Genomic DNA, 20616 nt, shown 5'->3' with positions numbered 1-20616 from the left:
GCTGGTTTGTAGGCAGAGGCCACCAAAATCTGTTGAGGATAAGATGAATGAGTGCCGGTTAGAGAGCAACTATTCATTTATACCACAGGGAAGCCAATTTAGGATCGATCCAAAAAGGCAAACTGAACCAAGACATCCTAATGAGGAAAGAACTCACTAGGGAAAACCCATCCCAAGGGGAGGGAACGGAAACATCCGTCATCCGCGAGGATACAACTCGTGGGGAGCGCAGAAGGAAATGACAGACATTTTCTGCTTAAGGGGTCGGCTCTATATGAAGAGATCAGACACACCCACATCTGCTAGGGGAAAAGATCCAAGATGGCGAGATGCTACCAATTGGGGAGTAACAATGCTGGGGATACCCACTCGACTAAAGAGTCGCTTGTTGGGGAAACACCTCTCTCAACCCTGCTGGGGAACCCAATCCTGAAATCGATCCAAGCGATGCTAAACTCTTTCCAACGGCCCATTCTCGGATGATCACCACGGCCTCGGGCTAATGGATGCGTTTGCAATGCTGATGCATGAGTTTTTTTTTAGCGTAATGCCCCATGATTATGGAAATGCTACGCACTAGTGATGCAATATGTTATGCTTATCTACATGATGAATGCATAAAAACACATCTCCTCCAGAGACAACACCGGGGAGCTCCAGGAACTGCGTTGAAGCTTTCATTACCACGTCCATTTCCACCCTGCTGGGGAAAGACAACCTTTGCTGGGGATGACCTCCATCGAACCCGAACTGCTTGGGATTACTCTGCTAGAGGAGGCAACCAATCCTTACCTCTACCGGGGATAGCCCCGCCAAACCCGATCCTCTTGGGGACCTTGCTGGGGGAAAACCATCAACACAACCTCTGCTGGGAAGACAGCTTCAGACTTGGAAAACAATCACAACTCCGCTGGGGATATGGTGACCTTCAGGCTTGCTGAGGAGGCACCGATCTCGAATCTGCTAGGGAGATGACACTCTCAAACCCATTGGGGAAATACAGCCTGTTGGACATGGACCGCCCGTCGTCTCATCGAACACTGGTGTTCACCATCCCACCACAGTGTTGACTTTCCACTTCTGAGAACTCCCAGACTCATCTGGACTTTTCTAATTCATCACCTTGTATTCCCGACTCCTCCGTACTCCATGGGGATCGAACTCCTGGGATTATACAAACTTCCCAGTCCTCAGACTTTGAAGAGTCTTCTTGATTAAACCTTCCAGGATCGTCGTCCTTCTTTCGTCGTCCTTTCATTGTTCGTCTATCCCTTGCCCCTGGTTGGACTCTGTGGGGATCTTTTGTCAAAAGGCTTCATATCACAACCTGCCAGTGAATGAAGATATCTAACAGCACCCGCACAAGAGATTGTTAGATAAAATCGTGCCCCGGGTGTGCCAACACTTCAACATATTGGTCACTCAAACTTCCGAATAAGATTTCCAGATTTCAATCTTATAAGCATGCATCGGAAGGGATCTCCATGTTTCAAAATGCAAATATTCTTATCAAAATAAACGGATGTTTTCGTAATCAAAGCGGTAATGAAAACAAAAACAAAATTATTTGACTAAACACGCATTTATTGACTGAAACAAAAAGGTGGCTCAGAACCGAGGAACACACAGGAAGCAAACCCTGAAAAGAGGTGATTGCGCATAAAAGTGAAAAATCTACCCTAATGGCAATGTGAAACCATGATCTCATCGGGTTCCAACTCGGTTACACCCCATATGTCCTCAAGACTTTCCGCCCTTTCTGTCTTCTGAACAAGACGCTTCCGATCGAGCTCTGTCGGAGATCATTCAAGTCATATCTTAAGCCCAAACGATCATGCTGGACGCAGTTGTTCGTTTCAATCCCTCTTTTGCCTGGACCGCTCTTTCGGGTTTCAGTCCACCGGGATACCCTTTTTTACCCAAGCCGCCCTTGTGAGGTTTTCGACTTGCCGGGTGTACAGTTCTTTTCTTTTATTATCCCTAACTTTTGCCCGAACCTTTTCTCTTTTTTTTTCTTCGGTTCGCCGGGATGCCTTTTTTTGCCTGGACTATTCTATTCTTTTGTCCAGCGGGTCAGCTTTTTCACGAAGTATCTTTTAACTGCGTCCGCGTTCCCAGGGGATGGAAAATCTTCGTCATCCGTGGTCGTCAACAACAAGGCTCTGTCAGAGAAACCTTTTTGACCACGAATGGACATCCATAACTGTGTGTCCACTTGCCCCACTGTCGTTGAAGAGGAAGGATCATTTTCAACACCATACTCACGATACCCACGAGGTCGCACTTCTTGGTTAACAACACGCTTCATTCACTGGGTACAACTGCCCCATGATAAGTAACTGTCAGCCTCTTGTCCTCAATCAGGCTCCACGCGTCATACCGAGTCCTTATCCACTCATCCTTTTCCAAGTCTACGTCCAACGGGACTCCATGACGAAACCTGAGTCTCAAATGGTATTACCACTTTCATCCCATACTTGAGTGAGAAAGGCGTTGCCCCAGTAGATGCACGCACCGCGGTTCGGTACCCAGGATGCCCACTTCGTACTCAACCACCATCGCTGGTGCATTCCAATGCTATCCGGGCAACAAAAGAATGTGGGATCTTTTTGGCGACACTAACTCATCTACGTTAACCCCATCAGACATCAGAATCCGTTCGGATTCAGGTCAGGCCCCTCCTCCGGGATCGGTCACTCTCAATCTTTCGATTAGAGCACCTCGAGATGTCCTCATCAGGGAACTCAAACTTCCTTGGTTGAGAATCATCAATGGGTTGCTGGGATAATCATACAGTACTCCTCTTGATTGCTTTCTGGGAGGTGTGCTGAATATCGTATCCAATCAACATCATTTGCCCTCTCGCAACCTGTCCGGTCATGCTGACTTCTCGAACATATACTTGATCAGATCCATCTTGGAAATCCACAAAGTGGTATGAACCAGCATATACTGTCTCATTCGGCGAGCAGCCTATGCCAAAGTACAGCAAGTTTTCTCGAGCAATGAGTGCATTGTTTCACAGTCTATGAACTTTTTGCTTAGGTAAATTGCATACTCTTTTCGACAAGACAAGTCATGTTGACCCAATACATACATCATAGACCCCTCGAGTGCTGTCAAGTACCAGATTAACAATTGTTTCTTCCATGGAAGGTATTAGAATCAGAGGTTCCTGCTACTCATTCTTTTATCTTTCCATGCCCCCTGGCAGTCATTATTCCACCTGACCATTTGATTTCTTTCTTTTTTTTGTTTGTTTTTGGTTCAGGCGTTTCTTGCATTGTTCTTTCTTTTCTTTTTTTTTTCTCTCTTTTTTTTTAGCAGGATCGACCTCGACTCCTCTTTCGTTCACAATAAGCCTCGGCAACTTACCGGACAGCACTCCACAAGTGCACTGGTTTGGACTCAACCTCAGTCTGAGTAGTTTCGATCCGGTCAAACAATTTGCCCCAGATCCACCGGATGCCCTCTTCGGCTTGGGACTTTGTCATCATGTCCTCAACATGGCATTCGCTTTCACGATGAATCATATCATGAAACAAAGTCACTCTGATACGTGGCACCGGTGTCCTGCTCCTCTAGAGGACAGTCTTCTCTCCATTGTAGCTTGTGTATAACGACATTGGTACCCAACCCTGGCATATCCTGATACGACCAGGCGAAGGTGTCCACATGCTCCTACCATTCTGTACTTAACTCGCCTCTGAAGCGGCCTCAATTTTCACTTTCTGACCTCGGCGGTGTCTGGAGTATCAATCTTGAATCGCTCCTCGTGCGGTTGAATCACCTTCTCCTCTTATCTTAACAACCTGGCTAATTCCAGCAGATCACAATCTTCTTCGCCTTATTCTTCGGCATGATAGAGCGGATTGTCGAAGTCATACAAAGGTGTAACCGAATTGTTATCAATGAGATCAGGAGGGTAACCACTTTTGAGGCCGGAACAAGACGAATCAAAAGGAAAGAGAAAGAAAAACATTGCCATTTTTATTTCTTAAAACTGCAAAAATAAGTGAAAAACAGGGAACACCGCTTTTAATCACAAAAACATCCATTTATTACTGATGCAAAATGTTGCACAATGAAACACATGAGATGGCCCTTACAATGGACCAGTACGTTTCGGGCAAAACGTATGGCTTTCATGCAAACAAAAATTGAAAAACAGAAATACTACTCTTCCGGATGAGCGACAGTGGTGATTATGGAGGCTTTCCAATTCCCTGGCACGCACGACTTTATCCACAACTCGAGTTCACGGTCACAGTCGATCTCTTCACTCACTGAACAAGCATGATCAGGATTCAACATTCCTGCACTAACAAAGATGTACGGTGGACGATGTCCTCTGCTTGGTCTAGACGACTCTTGATCTGGCCGATAACCGATCCCAAACATGTCTTCCTTTACCACTATGTCAATGATCCTGCCCCAGCCTTGGGTCTCTTGGTTCTTCACTACCTCTAGAGCTTGCTTATAAGAAGAAATGGACAGCTTCTTCTCTTTCTCAGCAACAAGAGCGCTCTCCACCTTGATGGTTTCGATCGCTTGACTGGGTGTTTCAACTTTCCCAATGTCCATTTCTACTTCCTTCATCCTCTGAGTCGTATCCCCCTTCAATACACACCCCTCTGTGGTGACGGCCGCACAACAATTATCAATACCAGGGAAAGCTCCATCTTGCATCAGAGGTTTTGGGACCACAGACATGGGAACCTTTAACTGATTCTCCTCAGTCACCTCTATTCCTTTCTTGTCCTTTTTCACCATCTTCACTTTTATAGGACCTTGCCTGGGTACGGGATTAACATCACCATTCATTATCTGTGCCAAGCTGATGGTCTTGGAGTCCACCATGTCTTGGACGACATGCTTGAAAGCCCTACAACCCTCAATACTGTGTCCGGGTGCCTCAGAATGGAACTCGCACCTGGCATTCTCATCATAGTGTGCAGGCCTCCGCTGCTCTTCTATAGGAATCAAAATCCTCGGCCGAACTAACCCCAGATCCCTTAACCTCTTGAACAGAAGAGTATAAGTCACACGCGGCTCATCAAACTGACGATCCTCCTTCTTCTTCTTCACTTGGCTCTTAGCTTTCAATACTTTCTGTTGAGGTGGTGGTTATTGCTGTGGTACCGGTGGATTATCAACAGGAGTGATTACAGCGGCAGCATAAGGGTGATAACGATCCTTACCGCGTTCCTTCTTTGTCTCCACACCTCCTGATTCAACCTCTTTTTTGAGTGGACCACTGCCAGAGGGTTTCTTTGCTATAGTGACAGAGGGATTTGTTACTTCGGATGACGGAGCCTTTCCCTGAACTTTCTCCACCATCAGCCACTTCTCAATCTTTTCCAATCTCTCAGCCATGGCTTTCTGCCCCAAGGCAAGCCCTTGCACAACACTGGACAACTCCCTCATCATCTCTTTTAGTTCGAGGATGTCGGCGTTGGGAGGATCCATCAACTTGGATTTGTTGAGTCGGACTGGATGTCTGAGCGGAAGAGCTATGCGCACTGGTTTGATACTGAAACCTACAAAACAGAAAATGGGTTAGTATGACTCACGCATGCAATGTCTATCCGTACTAGGAATATTCTGTCCTCCGATTCTGGCTTCATCGAGACAGATAATTTTTATCAATAACATTCTGACATCGAGATATCTCTCAACCAGAATCTTAATCAAAAACGGACCTTGAGTACGGATAGACATGGGTTGAATGCAGATGAATGCGAAATGGGATGATGCAAATGCATGAATGCAGGTCACTGTGCCACCAAGTCATCTGAAGACCCATTCTCTGAACCAATCACAATCATCGGGACTAAGTCACCATAAATCCGACTTGGGGAGTTCCGAAATAAACGGAACCGGAGACTACATCACTATCACAGGAACATCCACTGAACGGACGACAATCAGATCCTCTGAACGAGTACTCTCAAATTCAACCCGGGAATCCGAAATAAACGGAACCCGCTGATAAACCACGGACAGAACTCCGGCGTCTCAGAAATAAATGTCCATAATTCACAGTCACCACCAGTACTCAGAGTCACCAACAAGTCACCAACAAGTCACCAACTGTACCTGTAATAATGATCATCCCTCCCCACTCACGGGTGTCATCTAGGCCAGGGTAAGGTCGAGAGAAACGCAGGATAAACAACCCTTTCAAGAATATCATCCTGTGCACACCCGATGTATGCACCGATAATACCCCATCAGAGTCTGAACTGCTCGTGATATCAATGTTCCGCTAAGTGGCGCATACCACCCGCTTCCCATGAATCACTCGATCCTAGGTTTCCTAGATTTCACTCATAGCCTGGGTATTGGGCCTTTTACCTCAAGTAACTCCCACCCCAAACAGAGAAACACAGCACAGCCAACAGATGAATATGAATGGATGCAAAACATTAATGCAAACATAAATGCAAACAATGAATAAATGAATGCAATAAATAACAGCAAACAGCAACCAAAACCCTAACCTAGAGAGCGCTAGGAGAGACTCGCTTAGGGAAGATGGACCAGCAAGAGGTCAACTTCTCTATGTCCCCAGCAGAGTCGCCAGCTGTCGCATTACGCCAAAAACCGGCGGGAAACAAAAACAACAGAGCCGCCACCGTGCGTTATTTATCCCAAAAGAGGGAAAGGAAACGCTCAGAGTAAACCTGGAAAAAGCATGGTCTCGCGACCAAAGAGAATGGGATCGGGAGTCGGTTATGCGAAGGGAAGGTATTAGCACCCCTACGCATCCGTCGTACTTGACGGGATCCACGCACAATAGGAAGGAAAATGGTTGCTAAAAGACTGCTCATAAACAAACACACAACTGGCTGAAAGAGACACAAGAAAACAAACAAGACTGACTCGGCAGGATATCGCATCCTGGGCCTACTTAATCTATCAAGCATAGACATCAGAGTCAAAGTAGTTCGGACTGGGGGAAAACATGCTCGCTATGATGTCGCATCCTATGCATACGTATCTTCTCGGACGAAGAAGAATCAGAGCATTCGTAGCTCGGCTAACGCACACAAACAAAACAGACTCAGGCAAACGTGGAATCCGAATGCCAATCGCTGGACTTACATCGAATTCCGAACCAAAACGCACCCACACTGGAAACCAGATGCCACCTGATGGACTTATACCGGACTCCAAGCACACAACAAGAGGATACGGAATGCCAATCGCTGGGCTTACATCCATCTCCTAACACCAACACAGGAAGAAGAAGGGTCTCGATTGCAACTAGGGCAAGAGAAGGGGAAGGTCTCAATCGCAACGAGGGCGAGAGAAAAGAATTAGTGTTAGTCGTTAGTCAAACTCGACAAGACATCGCATCTCGTGCCAACGTATCTCATCTGGACATGAGAATCAGAGTTGCCGTAGTTCGGCTAAACTATTCCTGTTGGTTTGTATTTTTTAAGTGGACAACGTCACTACGCAATCTACCGGATGCTCGACCTTTGGAGACTTACTCACCTGTAGTAGAAGGAGTTGACGTATCCTTAAGAGGGGATAATGTTTGTTTGTGTTTTAGGAAAGCTCAAGCAAGAAAGGAAGTCCTATACGAAGGAACCGTGCTACCTTAATTGACATGCAAACGAGACTACACGGAGTCTAGCAAACCTAGGGGATACAATCGCACCATACAAACACATACAGCATGAAGTAAACACACCAACAAGGGGCTCAAACATCAAGGTTAGGCTTTAGTCGAGGGGTCATGTCAACCTCGACAAACAAGCCACTATATCAGGGTGAGGTTAGCTCTTAACCTTGACATTGAGAGCCAAGGTGAAGCTGATGAAAGGTGAGTGAAGATGAGACTTCACAGCTCTTATCCCTGGCCTGGGAGAGCTTTCAGACAAATGAAGTGTGGGTCCAGAAAGTGGGAACCCTTCTACACTTATGACACTGACTCAACTGATCTTGGGTTTTTACTCACTATGCATCAACACATGTGGTGTGAGCAAGGTGAGTGACTCATAGAATAGTAGGAGATAGGCTACATATCTCTTTTGTCTACCAATTGCCTCATATGAGGTCTTTTCCTGCTTGGGGACAAAGTTAAACAATCACAAACATTGCCTCTTAAGGAGGACTTCAGACAGGTGCCTGGCCAAGTAACAGGCCAGGTCTTCCAGACTACATGGAGACAAGAGATTCTACCTCAATGCTTAAGCAAAGCAAAGTAATAGCAAGTTCACAAAGGAACTAAAGCAACTATGGTACCTGAAATCAATCAAATATAATCAGTATTCAAGTCACAAAGTCAAAACAGACAAGCTAAGAACCAACAGTCCACACAATCAATCACATGTGCAAAGCACAAACCCAAAGCAAGTGAGCTAAGCATCCTACAAAATAGAACAAGTTAGTTCATAACAATCAACCAAACTCAATCAACTTGCATTAATCTCCTTAAAGCATTTGCTTCCTAACCTGAAAAGCAAACTCAAACATGAGAAACAAGACCACTAGGACAAGCCTAGGGTCAAAAGGAGGTGAAAAATTCAAAACAGCAAGTGAAAATTGATCAAAACCAAGATTAAACAATTAGGAATCCAATCCAAGTGGTTTCACATTCATATCATTCATCATTATCATTTCATGAAGGAAAAGGCACAAAACATGCAATCTAGAACCTCAAAGGACCAAACAGAATGATCACAATCAAATCAATACCAAAACATTTCAATAAATCCTCAAAAAATTCATGATCAAACAGCATTCATAACATGTCGGTCATACCAAATTTCAGCTCATTCGGACCAAGGGAAGCAAGTCAATGAAATTCATAATGTCAACACAAATTCAAGCAAGCTCATACATGGCATCAAAACATGCATCCACTTCAATCAATCATAAAACAGAAACCAAACATGATAAATGAATGAGACCAAAGCCAAGATGCACTTCAAAATGTCTACAATACACATGCCAAATTTCAAATCCATCCAATTAATAACCAGGATTTCACAGATCATACAAAAACATGTCTCCCAAAAATTCACCAACTGACTAAACAGCAAAGAAAATCCCAATCAAATAGGAAATGCATTCAAAAAATCCAGAAAAATCCACAAGCATTCTCAACATTCATAAGATCAACCATACAAATATCCAGCTCAATCCAAGTTCAATAAGCATTGCAAATAAAATCAAGAAGATGCACAAGGAATGGTGTCACACAAATTGTAACACCTCTAAAGATCATATCATAACTCTCAAGCCAGGAACTCAAAAATTACAAACCACATACCAAAAGGACCAGGAATGAGTCTAATTTAAGCACAAAAAATTTAATGAATTTCTAATGAAGCCTCATCATTTTATGAGCAAAAGAGTGAGCATGGTGCACAAAATGACATGTCAAAGCAAACCCTAAGTATTTTCAAAATCCATCGGTGCACAATATTATTAAAAATCACCAGAAAATCAAAGACATCATGAGGAACACATCAAAAAAAGAATCATGAAATTTGAATTAAAATTGAGTGAGTTATGATTTTTTAAGTGAGAAAGAAAATAAAACAAAACATGGAATGGCATGTGATACATGGTGAACATATGGATGAAAAATGCTAAAGGCCTAATGTGAGAAATATTCAGAGCGGAGGATCGAACCTCGCTCACTTTTGAATGTGGCGCCATCACGTGAAACGCAGAGTTTCACTAAATGACGTGGCGCCTTGCCATTGGACGCATGGAACTCTAATAGCTAAAAACATGCACAGCCAAGCGAAACGGATCAAACGCGTTTGGAAAGGATTTCTGGACAAATTCATCACGCGTTTCAAACTGTTCTTCATCCATTTCCAGGTTATGAACAAAACTTCACAGAAATTGACAAATGGCATACCGTTCAACTCGTCTCATCATGCACAACAACAATACAAACCTAATTTGTTCTAATTCTAACTATACAACATGAATCAATCAAAGTAAGTTTTGGTGTTCAAACTTTAAATCCAGATTTCTTCCTTAATATACAATGAAAACACACGATTCAACTTGCATTGTGCTCAGCAATAAGAGATCTATCAAATCCATAACCTAATTCTAGCAATTAAAAGATTCGAGATCCAACCTCTTGGAGATGCAGTTGCTCGATTTGATGGTTCCAAGGTTCCAATTGATGAAACAGATGTGGATTGATGCTCTAGGAGATGAATGAAGTAGGTCTTTTAGCTCAATTCTGCTCCAGCTCCAAGAATCTTCAAAATGCCATGTGAATGCAAGGTGATGACAGTTGCGATTCTTCAAGGATTTGGCCACGATTTTGTGCAACAGATGCTCAATATCCTCTGCAAATGATGATCAATGCAAAAAGAAGCAAAAAGAACGATGCAATTTGATGAAAAAGTGAGAAAAAGCTTGAACAAAATTGAGAGAATTTGGATGAATTTCGGTTTGGATCTGAAAAAGTGATTGTGATTATGTGATTTCTGTTACAATTAAGCATATATACTCCTCTTAATCCAATTGCTAAACATGATTAAGCCAAATCAAAGTGGATTAGCAAAATGCAATTTCATGTAACTTGGCCAAAATTCCCTTTTTCAATTAGAGCCAATGGAACAGTAAAAATGCAATTGAAGCAAGTCCAAATTTCAATTTTTGAGCTGTTGGAAGTGGTTTGGAGTGAAAATCATGTGTATTTTTCAAATTGACTATTTTTCCTACCAAAATGCAAAATGAACACTTGAAAAATGGACTTTTGATGTGATGATTTTTGATGAAATGTGATGATGAATCATGATAGTACATGTCAAATGTGGTTTGCTCAAAAAAAGATCACCCAATTTGGCCAAATGGTTCAAGAGTTATGCCACTTTGAATTTCAACTTTTCTTGAAAATGATTTGATCATAACTTGCCAACCACACATGAGAACTGAGTGTTCTTGGACTTTTTGGAAAGGTGAGAGCAAGATCTTCAACTTTCATGTTGGACAAAATTCCATTTGAAGCTTGTATGATGATGTAAATTTGAGGAGAAGAACTTTCCATTTTTGGCAGTTTCCAATTACAGGCTACTTACTATTTTTGGAAACTTTTCATCTGACCTCAAATTCTTCAATCTTGATCTTTGAAATGTCAAATGAGACTTGTATGGACATGAATGAAGCCTTTCAAACCATCTCCCACCTTCAAATCCATGAAATCAGGCACAGTTGACCACAGTTGACTACAGTTGACTTTCTAGGGTTTCAGATGAAATTCAGCTTGACTGATGACTTCTGAGCATCTAATCTTTGGCCAATCCACTTCAAAATGATCACATAATCATATGAACTTGATAAACCAACCCTAGGGCTTTGTTTCCTTGAGAAATGCACTTGCTTGCTTGTCTGACTGATTCTCCTGATCAGTTTGACCTAATCTTGTCTTATGACTTGCACTTGGGCAAATGGACAATGCAATGTTATACAGTGGACTATCAAAAGATTCCTATTAAGAGATAAATCAGAGATGGAAGCTTGATGGTGTTCATCATGAACTTGCTTGATTTTGAAAATTGAATACACAGCAATGATGCCTCTATGGAGAGGACTTCAGACAACACAATATCCAAGCAAATAGATCAAAGAATAGTGAGTTTCGAAGAAAAAACCAGTTGGAGAGAACCTTTGAATTGTGGTGATCTGAGCTTGCTTCCTTGCTTCCTTTGGCCAAACAGAAGTACAATGGACTATAGGATGAAGGTCTAGGAACTTTAGATCTAGAGATTCAACCAGATTTAGTTGAATTTCAGATCTGAAAAATTTGAATGAAAATGAAATAGTTCTTTTGGTGAGAGGTTTGGTTTTCAATTCAGCAGCATTTCAGGTTGATTCATGGATCCAAATTGAATGGAATGGTGCTTCTATTTATAGCCAAGCATGATGCAAGCAATGAGAAATCCGTGTGTGCATGGCAAGTGGATACTCTTTGCATGGGCTTGCATGATCATGTAAAAGGCCCAAATTTAATGCCAAATGCAATATGCAGTATAATTGAGCTGAAATGGACGTGTAATTGGCAATGCACAAGCTTGTGTAATGAGTTCCAACATGTTATGCACAATTATGCCTAAAACTTCTCCTCTTCGAAAATGCCATTTGCCAAATCCAAACATGAGCATGTGAGTAATGGTTGGAAAGGTCTTGATGTAAGGAACAAATATTATGTTAGGCAAAAATCCATTTGAAGTGTGGAAATTAGTGAATTTTGAGTTTAAAGTGTAAGGTGCAAAGCATGCGAAGGTGAGGTTTCCAAATTTGGCCAATGTTCAAGCCCCTCTGTTTTGATGATGAAAACCTCAAATGAAAAAACCTACAAAAGGCTAAAAGCAAACTCTAACATAGGACGGACATTCGACTCCGCAGTGGGGTATGAAACTTACTCAACTGGGGAAGAACAAAAGGCTTCGACCAAAGAGTGCATGAGGTATATTATCTATTACCGTCAGAACGTAGATAATATACTCGCATGGAAGATTATCCACAACCGGTTACTGGGTTAATAAAGGATAAATCGACCGACAAAGAAAGGCATCGGGATACCGAAACTAGGTATATAATGATGACAATTCAAGGGGAGCAACAACCGTTACCGGCAATCGGTATATGAAAGATGACTTGCTGGGGATAAACTGCCTAATCAGAGCAATTATCCAAGAGATATATCACCGGGGTGAAGGACTTATCAATACCGAATATTGGATAATGATAACCGTCAAGGAAGGGGATTACATCTACCGGATACTGGGTAGAAAACCACGAAAGAGTAACTGTCATCGATTAGGATGAGCAAGAGGTTAACTCTGCAAGAGGATGAAATAGGGTTTACAACTACCGCTATAAGGGTAGAAAATCACAGACTCCGCCGGGGATAAGATGAATGATTACTGATTACTGAGCAATTATTCATTTATACCACAGGGAAGCGCAGGAAACAGTCACAAGAAGCCAATCTAGGATCAAACTAAAGAGGCAAGCTGAATCAAGACTCGTCCCCGTGAGGATATAACTAAATAGGGAATCCTATCCCAAAATATGTGTTGGGAAGAAACAGAAACAACCATTATCCACGAGGATATAACTCGGTGGGGAATATGGAAGGAAAGATAAACACTTTCTGCTTAAGGGGCTGACTCTATATGGGGAAATCAGACACCGACATCCGCTTGGGGAAATGTATTACCAACTAGCAGGGGATAGCAAACAAAGATATATGGCAAAGAATGCAACATGAATATTATCAGTATGAACATATGCATGGTTTATGTATGATGAATGCTGACAAAAAGATGTTTCTAACATCAATAAGTCCAACGAACAAGTACAAGAGGCTCTACCGGGAAAGTAGGAGCAAAATTATGCATAGATGAACTCCGACGTAGGAGCAACTCTACCGGGAAAGTTATTAAGAAGGAGGATGGATCTCCAACACCCTGCTTGAGAAGAAAAACCACAAGAGGCTCCGGAGGAAGAGGACATGAGCATGCCAGGGGTATGAACAAACGCCTTATCCTGTCGAGAATCTTACCATCCTTGGGAGAGCACTGCAGGCATTCCTAGTATTCCTATGTCATTGTGAATGTTCACTTTGTTTAAAAACAACTTATGAAAAGTTTGATTATTTAAAACAATGATATATTTTTTCAATTAAAACATGCAAAACATTTGTTGAATAGAAACAAATAAGAGTGTGAATAATTGGATAAAGGCTCAAATTTATTTGATGGGATGGTAGTCTGCAAATGGCAAGACTCCATAGATCTTTACAAATTTGAGATTGGTGATGTATATTGGAAAAGGGCTACATTGAGCATAATGACCATTTCTCCACCAATTATGAATCTGATGTATTAGAAGCTTTGGTTGATGATGAATGATCGAGAATCTCTGACGGATAATAGTTGTAGAACAAAGTCTTGTCAGGATGCAGTTACTTGCCAAATTCCTATTTTTTGCCTAGATTTCCCCAGGGTGAGGTACTCAATCTAGCGGGATACATATATTCAATTTTTACATGTCTCTAATTTTTGCCTAGATCGCCCTTTCGGGTTTTCAATCCACCGAGACGCTCATTTTTGCCTAAGCCGCCCTTTCGGGTTTTCAACTTAGCGAGCTATTCTGTTTGTTTTTTTAAAATTTTTTTAGGCGAAGTATTTCTTGACTACATCTGAATTCACAGGACGAGTGAAATCCTCCCCATCCATAGTTGTAAGTATTAAAGCACCGCCTGAAAAGGCTCTCTTAACAACATATGGACCTTTATAGTTTGGAGTCCACTTGCCCCTGTGTCGCATTACGCGAAAAACCGGCGGGAAAACAAGACAACAGAGCCGCCACCGTGCGTTATTTATCCCAAAAGAGGGAAAGGAAACGCTCAGAGTAAAGCTGGAAAAGACATGGTCTCGCGACCAAAGAGAATGGGATCGGGAGTCGGTTATGCGAAGGGAAGGTATTAGCACCCCTACGTATCCGTCGTACTCGACGGGATCCACGCATAATAGAAAGGAAAATGGTTGCTAAAACACTGCTCAAACACACACACACAGGCTGAAAGAGACACAAGAAAACTGACTGAAACTGACTCGGCAGGATACCGCCTCCTGGGCCTACTTAGTCTATCAGGCATAGACATCAGAGTCGAAGTAGTTCGGACTGGGAAAACGACACATGCTCGCTAGGATATCGCATCCTATGCATACGTATCTTCTTGGACGAAGAAGAATCAGAGCATTCGTAGCTCGGCTAACACGCACACAAACAAACACAGGCAAAGGCAAACATGGAGCCTGAATGCCAATCACTGGACTTACATCAGCATCCGAACCAAAACACACGCAAGAAGGCAAACGTGGAGCCTGAATGCCAATCACTGGGCTTACATCAGCATCCGAACCAAAACACACACACTGGAACCCGAACGCCACTCGATGGACTTACATCAGCTTTCAAGCACACAACAACACAAAACAAAGACACAGGCGCCCGGAGAGATCTGCTCATCTTCTGCCTACGTACCTCTCTGGTATGAGGATCAGGGCGACGTAGTTCCCCTACGAAGGGACACAGGACTAGCCTAACCAGATAACAGAGGGAGACACAACTAGGGAGACTACGACTCGAGCCTAGATGTTATCATGCAAATTCATCCCTAAGTCAAGGTTTCTAGCTAACTTGCACAGGAAGCAAGCCTATCCTATTCAACACAGGTAAATAGCAAATCAAGCATTCACAAGTAGCACACACTATATGCACACAAATGGGGCTCAATCAAGGGGAAAGACTGCAAGAGCAAGTCATCTGTACAGGGGTAGTATTAGCTCTTAACCTTGCCATTGAGGGGCTAAGGTGAAGCTGATGAAAGGAGAGTGAAGATAAGACTTCACAGCTCTTATCCCTGGTCAGGGAGAGCTTCAGACAAAGGAGCGTGGATTCAGAATGTGGGAACCCTTCTACACTCGAGACTCTGACACAACTGTACATTGTACAAGATCTTGGGTTTGTGTCCCAATGCATCAACACAGTGGTGTGAGCAGAGGGACGACTCAATAGAATAGCGGGGGATAGATTGCATATCCCTTGGGTTCCGCCAATTGCCTCATAGAGGTCTTTACCTGCTTGGGGACAAAAGTAAACAATCACAAACATTGCCTCTTAAGGAGGACTTCAGACAGGTGTCTGGCCAAGTAACAGGCCAGGTCTTCCAGACTACATGGAGACAAGAATGTTATACCTCAGTGCAAATTGCTTATCAAGCAAAGAAAAGCAATATTAGCAACTTAATGTACCTGAAATCAATCAAGTATCATCAGTATACCAATCACAGAACTAAACAGCAAATGGTTCACAATTAACTATACATAGACAAACACAATCCAATGCACCAAAGTGCAAGCAACTCAAAGGAGCCAAACATCCTACAAGATAAAACAAGTTAGTTTACAATGTCAAATGATATCTCAATCAAATGTGAATCCACCTCCTTAAGGTATTTTGCTTCTTAACCTGAAAATCACATTCAAACATGAGATACAAGACCACTAGGACAAGCCTAGGGTCAAAAAGAAGTGAAAAAGTCAAAACAGCAAGTGAAACATGACCAACATCAACATAAGTCAATTACAAAGAGAATCCAATTGGTCTCACATCTAAACTATGCACCAAGCTCATTTCATGCACAATTTAAGTCAAGCTAGGCAAATGTGAATCATATAGGAGCAAACAGAATGATATCACTCAAACAAATACCTAAACAGCTCAATAAATTCCACAAAATTTCCAGCCTAAACAGGACACATTCAATGAGCTACATATCAATTTTCATGCCATTTGGACAACAGGAAGTAGGTCAATGAAAATCATAAAGTCGGTAGAAATCCAAACAAGTCAACACATGGTAGCAAAATAAGCATCAACTTCAATCAAATGCCAAACAGTGAAAACAATTAAGAAATGAATGGGACCAAAGCCAAATTACATCTAAACATGTTATGAATCACTCCATCAAATTTCACATTCATATGATATGGTATGAGCATTTCACATAACATGGAAGACAATCACTCAAATAAAACCCTAAAATGTCTAAACAGCAAACAAAAATCCCAATCAAATAGGAAATGGCTCAACAATTCCTACAAGAATTCATGGCAAAACTAGACATACAGAGGAGGTCACATGCAAAATTTGAAGTCAATTAGCAAAGCATAGGCATATCAAATAAAATCATGAAGTTGACCTAACCTAGTGTGACACACATTGTCACACTCAACTTGCACACATCATAATTTGCAAACCATAAATCCAAAATTCACAAACTACACATCAAAATCACCAGCAATGAGTCAAGAATCAGCATGCGAAATTTCATTCAATTTGGAGGATGCATGATCATTTTATGAATTAAATGGTGAAACATACACAAAATATACACATGAACAAGATCAATAGGCAAAGTCAAAAATCCACCAAGCACAACTTGAGTTACTATGCCTATAAAAAACTAGATTAAATTTGGAATCTAACAAAAAAATCCTCACTCAAATTGGATTAAAATTGGATTTGTTTTGATTTTTTGAAGTTTAATGAAATATTGAAATGATTATTTAAACTATTAAAATGTTTTAATTAATTCTGAATGGCATTCTCGTAATTCCTATACGCTACAGCCAAAACGCACAGCTTAATTTAATGCGGTGGCACATTTCCATTGGTCCGTCTTGGCGGCAAACAGAATTTCGAATTGGCATTGTAGGAAGCAAGATCTACAGCGCTTACTTTCCAGATTCTGGACGTGTTCTTCCTCGTTCTTCATGAGTTCATCGTCCAGATTCGGTTACGAGCTATCCTCGACCAAAATACGCAAACTCTATATGGATAGAAAGGTCTAAGCATGTACATCACGAATATCACCATTAAATCATTCAGAAGTTCATACACAAGGCGAATCGATTGAAAGAAGTTTTTGCATCTAAACTTTGATTCAAGATTTATCATCCAATAATCAATGAAAACGCATGATACAAGCTTTATGCTACTCTACAATGAACACTCTATCAAATCCCTATCCTAATTGAAGCGATTATTGAGTTCGATTTCCAACCTTGATCGAGGTGCAGTTATGGAATTGTTGAATTCAGGCTTTGGAAATCAAAAACAGATGCGTGTTGAGGTGTGGAGAAGATGACAGAGTCCACTTTTCAGCTCGAAACAGCTCCAATTCTCGGCAATCTTCAACTGTTATGCCTTGGAGTGAGCTTGGTCAGTGTGATTTTGATGGATTTCAGCTTCAATTGATGCAAACAGTTCTTTATCAACACCTGCACATGAAGATTCAACAACCAAAGGCCACGAATATTGATGAATTGTTGATGAAAAAATGAAAAAAGTGTATGTGAAGTTATGAGAAATTGAGAGAATGCTTGTGATTTTTCTGTTTGGATCTTGAAGAAATGATTAGTGATGATGCAAAACAGTTATAATTAGCAATATATACCAATCCCTTAATCCAAAATTAATCAAGATTAGCAATATGGGATGATTAGTACTAATGTGCATTTTCAAGCTTTGGCCAAAATGCCCTTTCATGATGCAGTCCATTTTTCTGTCCAACCTTGGTTCAAACAAGTCAAAAATGCCATTTGTGAGGTGTTGGAAAAAGTCTCATGTGAAAATTCCCAGTATTTTGAGATTTGGACCATTTTGCCCTTGGTTTTTAATTAGTGCACTTAAAAAATGACCTTTTTATGTGAAGGCTTTTGGAAAAATGTGATGATAGATTATGAAAGTACACATCAAATGTGGTTTGCTCAAAGAAAAACCATCCAATTTGGCCATTCCATGTGAAAGTTATGCCACTTTGATTTCGGGCATTTTTGGAAAATGATTGGACCATATCTTGCCAACCACACATGGGAATTTCAAGTTCTTGGACTTTTTGGAATGATGAGATCAAGATCTTCAACTTTCATGTTGGACAAAATTCAATTTGAAGCTTGTATGATGAAGTAATTTTGGGAAGAAAAACTTTCCATTTTGGGCAGCTGAAATTACAGGTCACCTGCCATTTTAGGAAACTTCTTGTCTGACCTCCAATTCTTCAACCTTGGTCTTTGATATGTCAAATGAGACCTATATGGACATGAATGAGGCCTTTCAAACCATCTCACACCTTCCAATCCATAAAATCAGGCACAGTTGACCACAGTTGACCACAATTGACTTTCTAGGGTTCCAGCTGAAATTCAGCTTGACTGATGACTTCTGAGCATCCAATCTTTGTCCAAATCACTTCACAATGATCCTTAGACCATATGAACTTGATAAATCAACCCTAAGGCCTTGTTCCAATGAAAATAGCACATGCTTGCTGGTTTGACTGATTCTCCTGACCAGTTTGACCTAATTCTTCTGAATGGCTTGCACCTGGGCAAATGGACAATGCAATGTTATGCAGTGGCCTATGTTATGCTATGACCTAATATGAAATGAATGTACAAAAGGTAGGGTGCAAATTTGAGGTGCTACACCCTGGAATCGGGCGCGAAAGACAAGACTTTCTTGAGCACAAGGTCACCCTCTCGGAACACACGAGGCTTGACCTTCTTATCAAAAGCTTTCTTCATTCTTTGTTGATATAATTGACCATGGCACATGGCAGTCAATCTCTTTTCTTCTATCAAATTCAACTGGTCATAACGACTCTGGACCCATTCAGCATCAGTCAACTTGGCTTCCATCAAGACTCTCATTGATGGGATCTCCACCTCTACTGGGAGCACAGCCTCCATGCCATAAACGAGAGAGAAAGGGGTTGCCCCTGTTGAAGTTCGAACAGATGTGCGATATCCATGTAAAGCAAACGGCAGCATCTCATGCTAATCTTTATACCTGACAACCATCTTCTGGATAATCTTCTTGATATTCTTATTAGCAGCTTCAACGGCCCCATTCTTCTTGGGTCTGTAAGGGGAAGAATTATGATGCGCAATCTTGAACTCGCTACATAGCTCTTTCATCATCTTGTTGTTCAGGTTAGATCCATTGTCAGTAATGATCTTATCTGGCACACCATATCGGCATATGAGTTGATTCTTGATAAACCTTACGACCATTTGCCTGGTCACATTAGCATATGATGCTGCTTCAACCCACTTAGTGAAGTAATCAATTGCTACGAGAATAAATCTGTGTCCATTGGACGCTTTTGGTTCTATCATGCCAATCATGTCAATTCCCCACATGGAGAAAGGCCATGGTGATGAAATCTTATTCAGAAGTGTCGGGGGAATATGAATCTTATCCGCATAAATCTGACACTTATGGCATTTCTTCATATATTTGCAACAGTCAAACTCCATTGTCAACCAATAGTAGCCCGTTCTCAACATCTTTCTAGCCATGGCATGTCCATTGGAATGAGTACCAAATGAACCTTCGTGGACCTCAGTCGTTAACAGGTCTGCTTCGTGTCTATTCACGCATCTGAGCAGCACCATGTCAAATTTTTTCTTATAAAGCACATCACCATTGAGGTAGAAACTGCCCGCCAATCTCCTCAAAGTCTTCCTATCTTTCACAGATGCCCCAAGTGGGTAAATCTGGCTATGAAGGAAACACTTGATATCATAATACCACGGCTTATCATCTTTCACTTCTTCAACTACAAACACATGAGTTGGTCTGTCCAAGCGCATTACAGTGATATTGGGAACTTCATTCCAAAGTCTAACCACAATCATCGAAGCAAGTGTAGCAAGAGCGTCTGCCATCCGATTCTCGTCTCGAGGAATATGATGGAAGTCAATCTTAGTAAAGAACGTTGAAATCCTCCTCGCATAATCCCTATATGGAATGAGGCCAGGCTGATTCGTTTCCCATTCACCCTTAATCTGATTAACAACGAGGGCTGAATCACCATATACATCAAGATGCTTGATCCTTAGATCAATGCACTCTTCCAATCCCATAATACAGGCCTCATACTCAACCATATTATTCGTGCATTTGAAAGTTAGCCTTGCTGTAAAAGGAATATGTGTGCCCTGAGGAGTAATAATTACTGCCCCAATACCATTTCCATATTGATTTACA

Source organism: Lathyrus oleraceus, chromosome 4, assembly GCF_024323335.1.
Source record: "Lathyrus oleraceus cultivar Zhongwan6 chromosome 4, CAAS_Psat_ZW6_1.0, whole genome shotgun sequence".
NCBI lineage: Eukaryota > Viridiplantae > Streptophyta > Magnoliopsida > Fabales > Fabaceae > Lathyrus > Lathyrus oleraceus.
The sequence above is the reverse complement of the archived record's forward strand: the minus strand, read 5'-3'. Positions refer to the sequence as shown.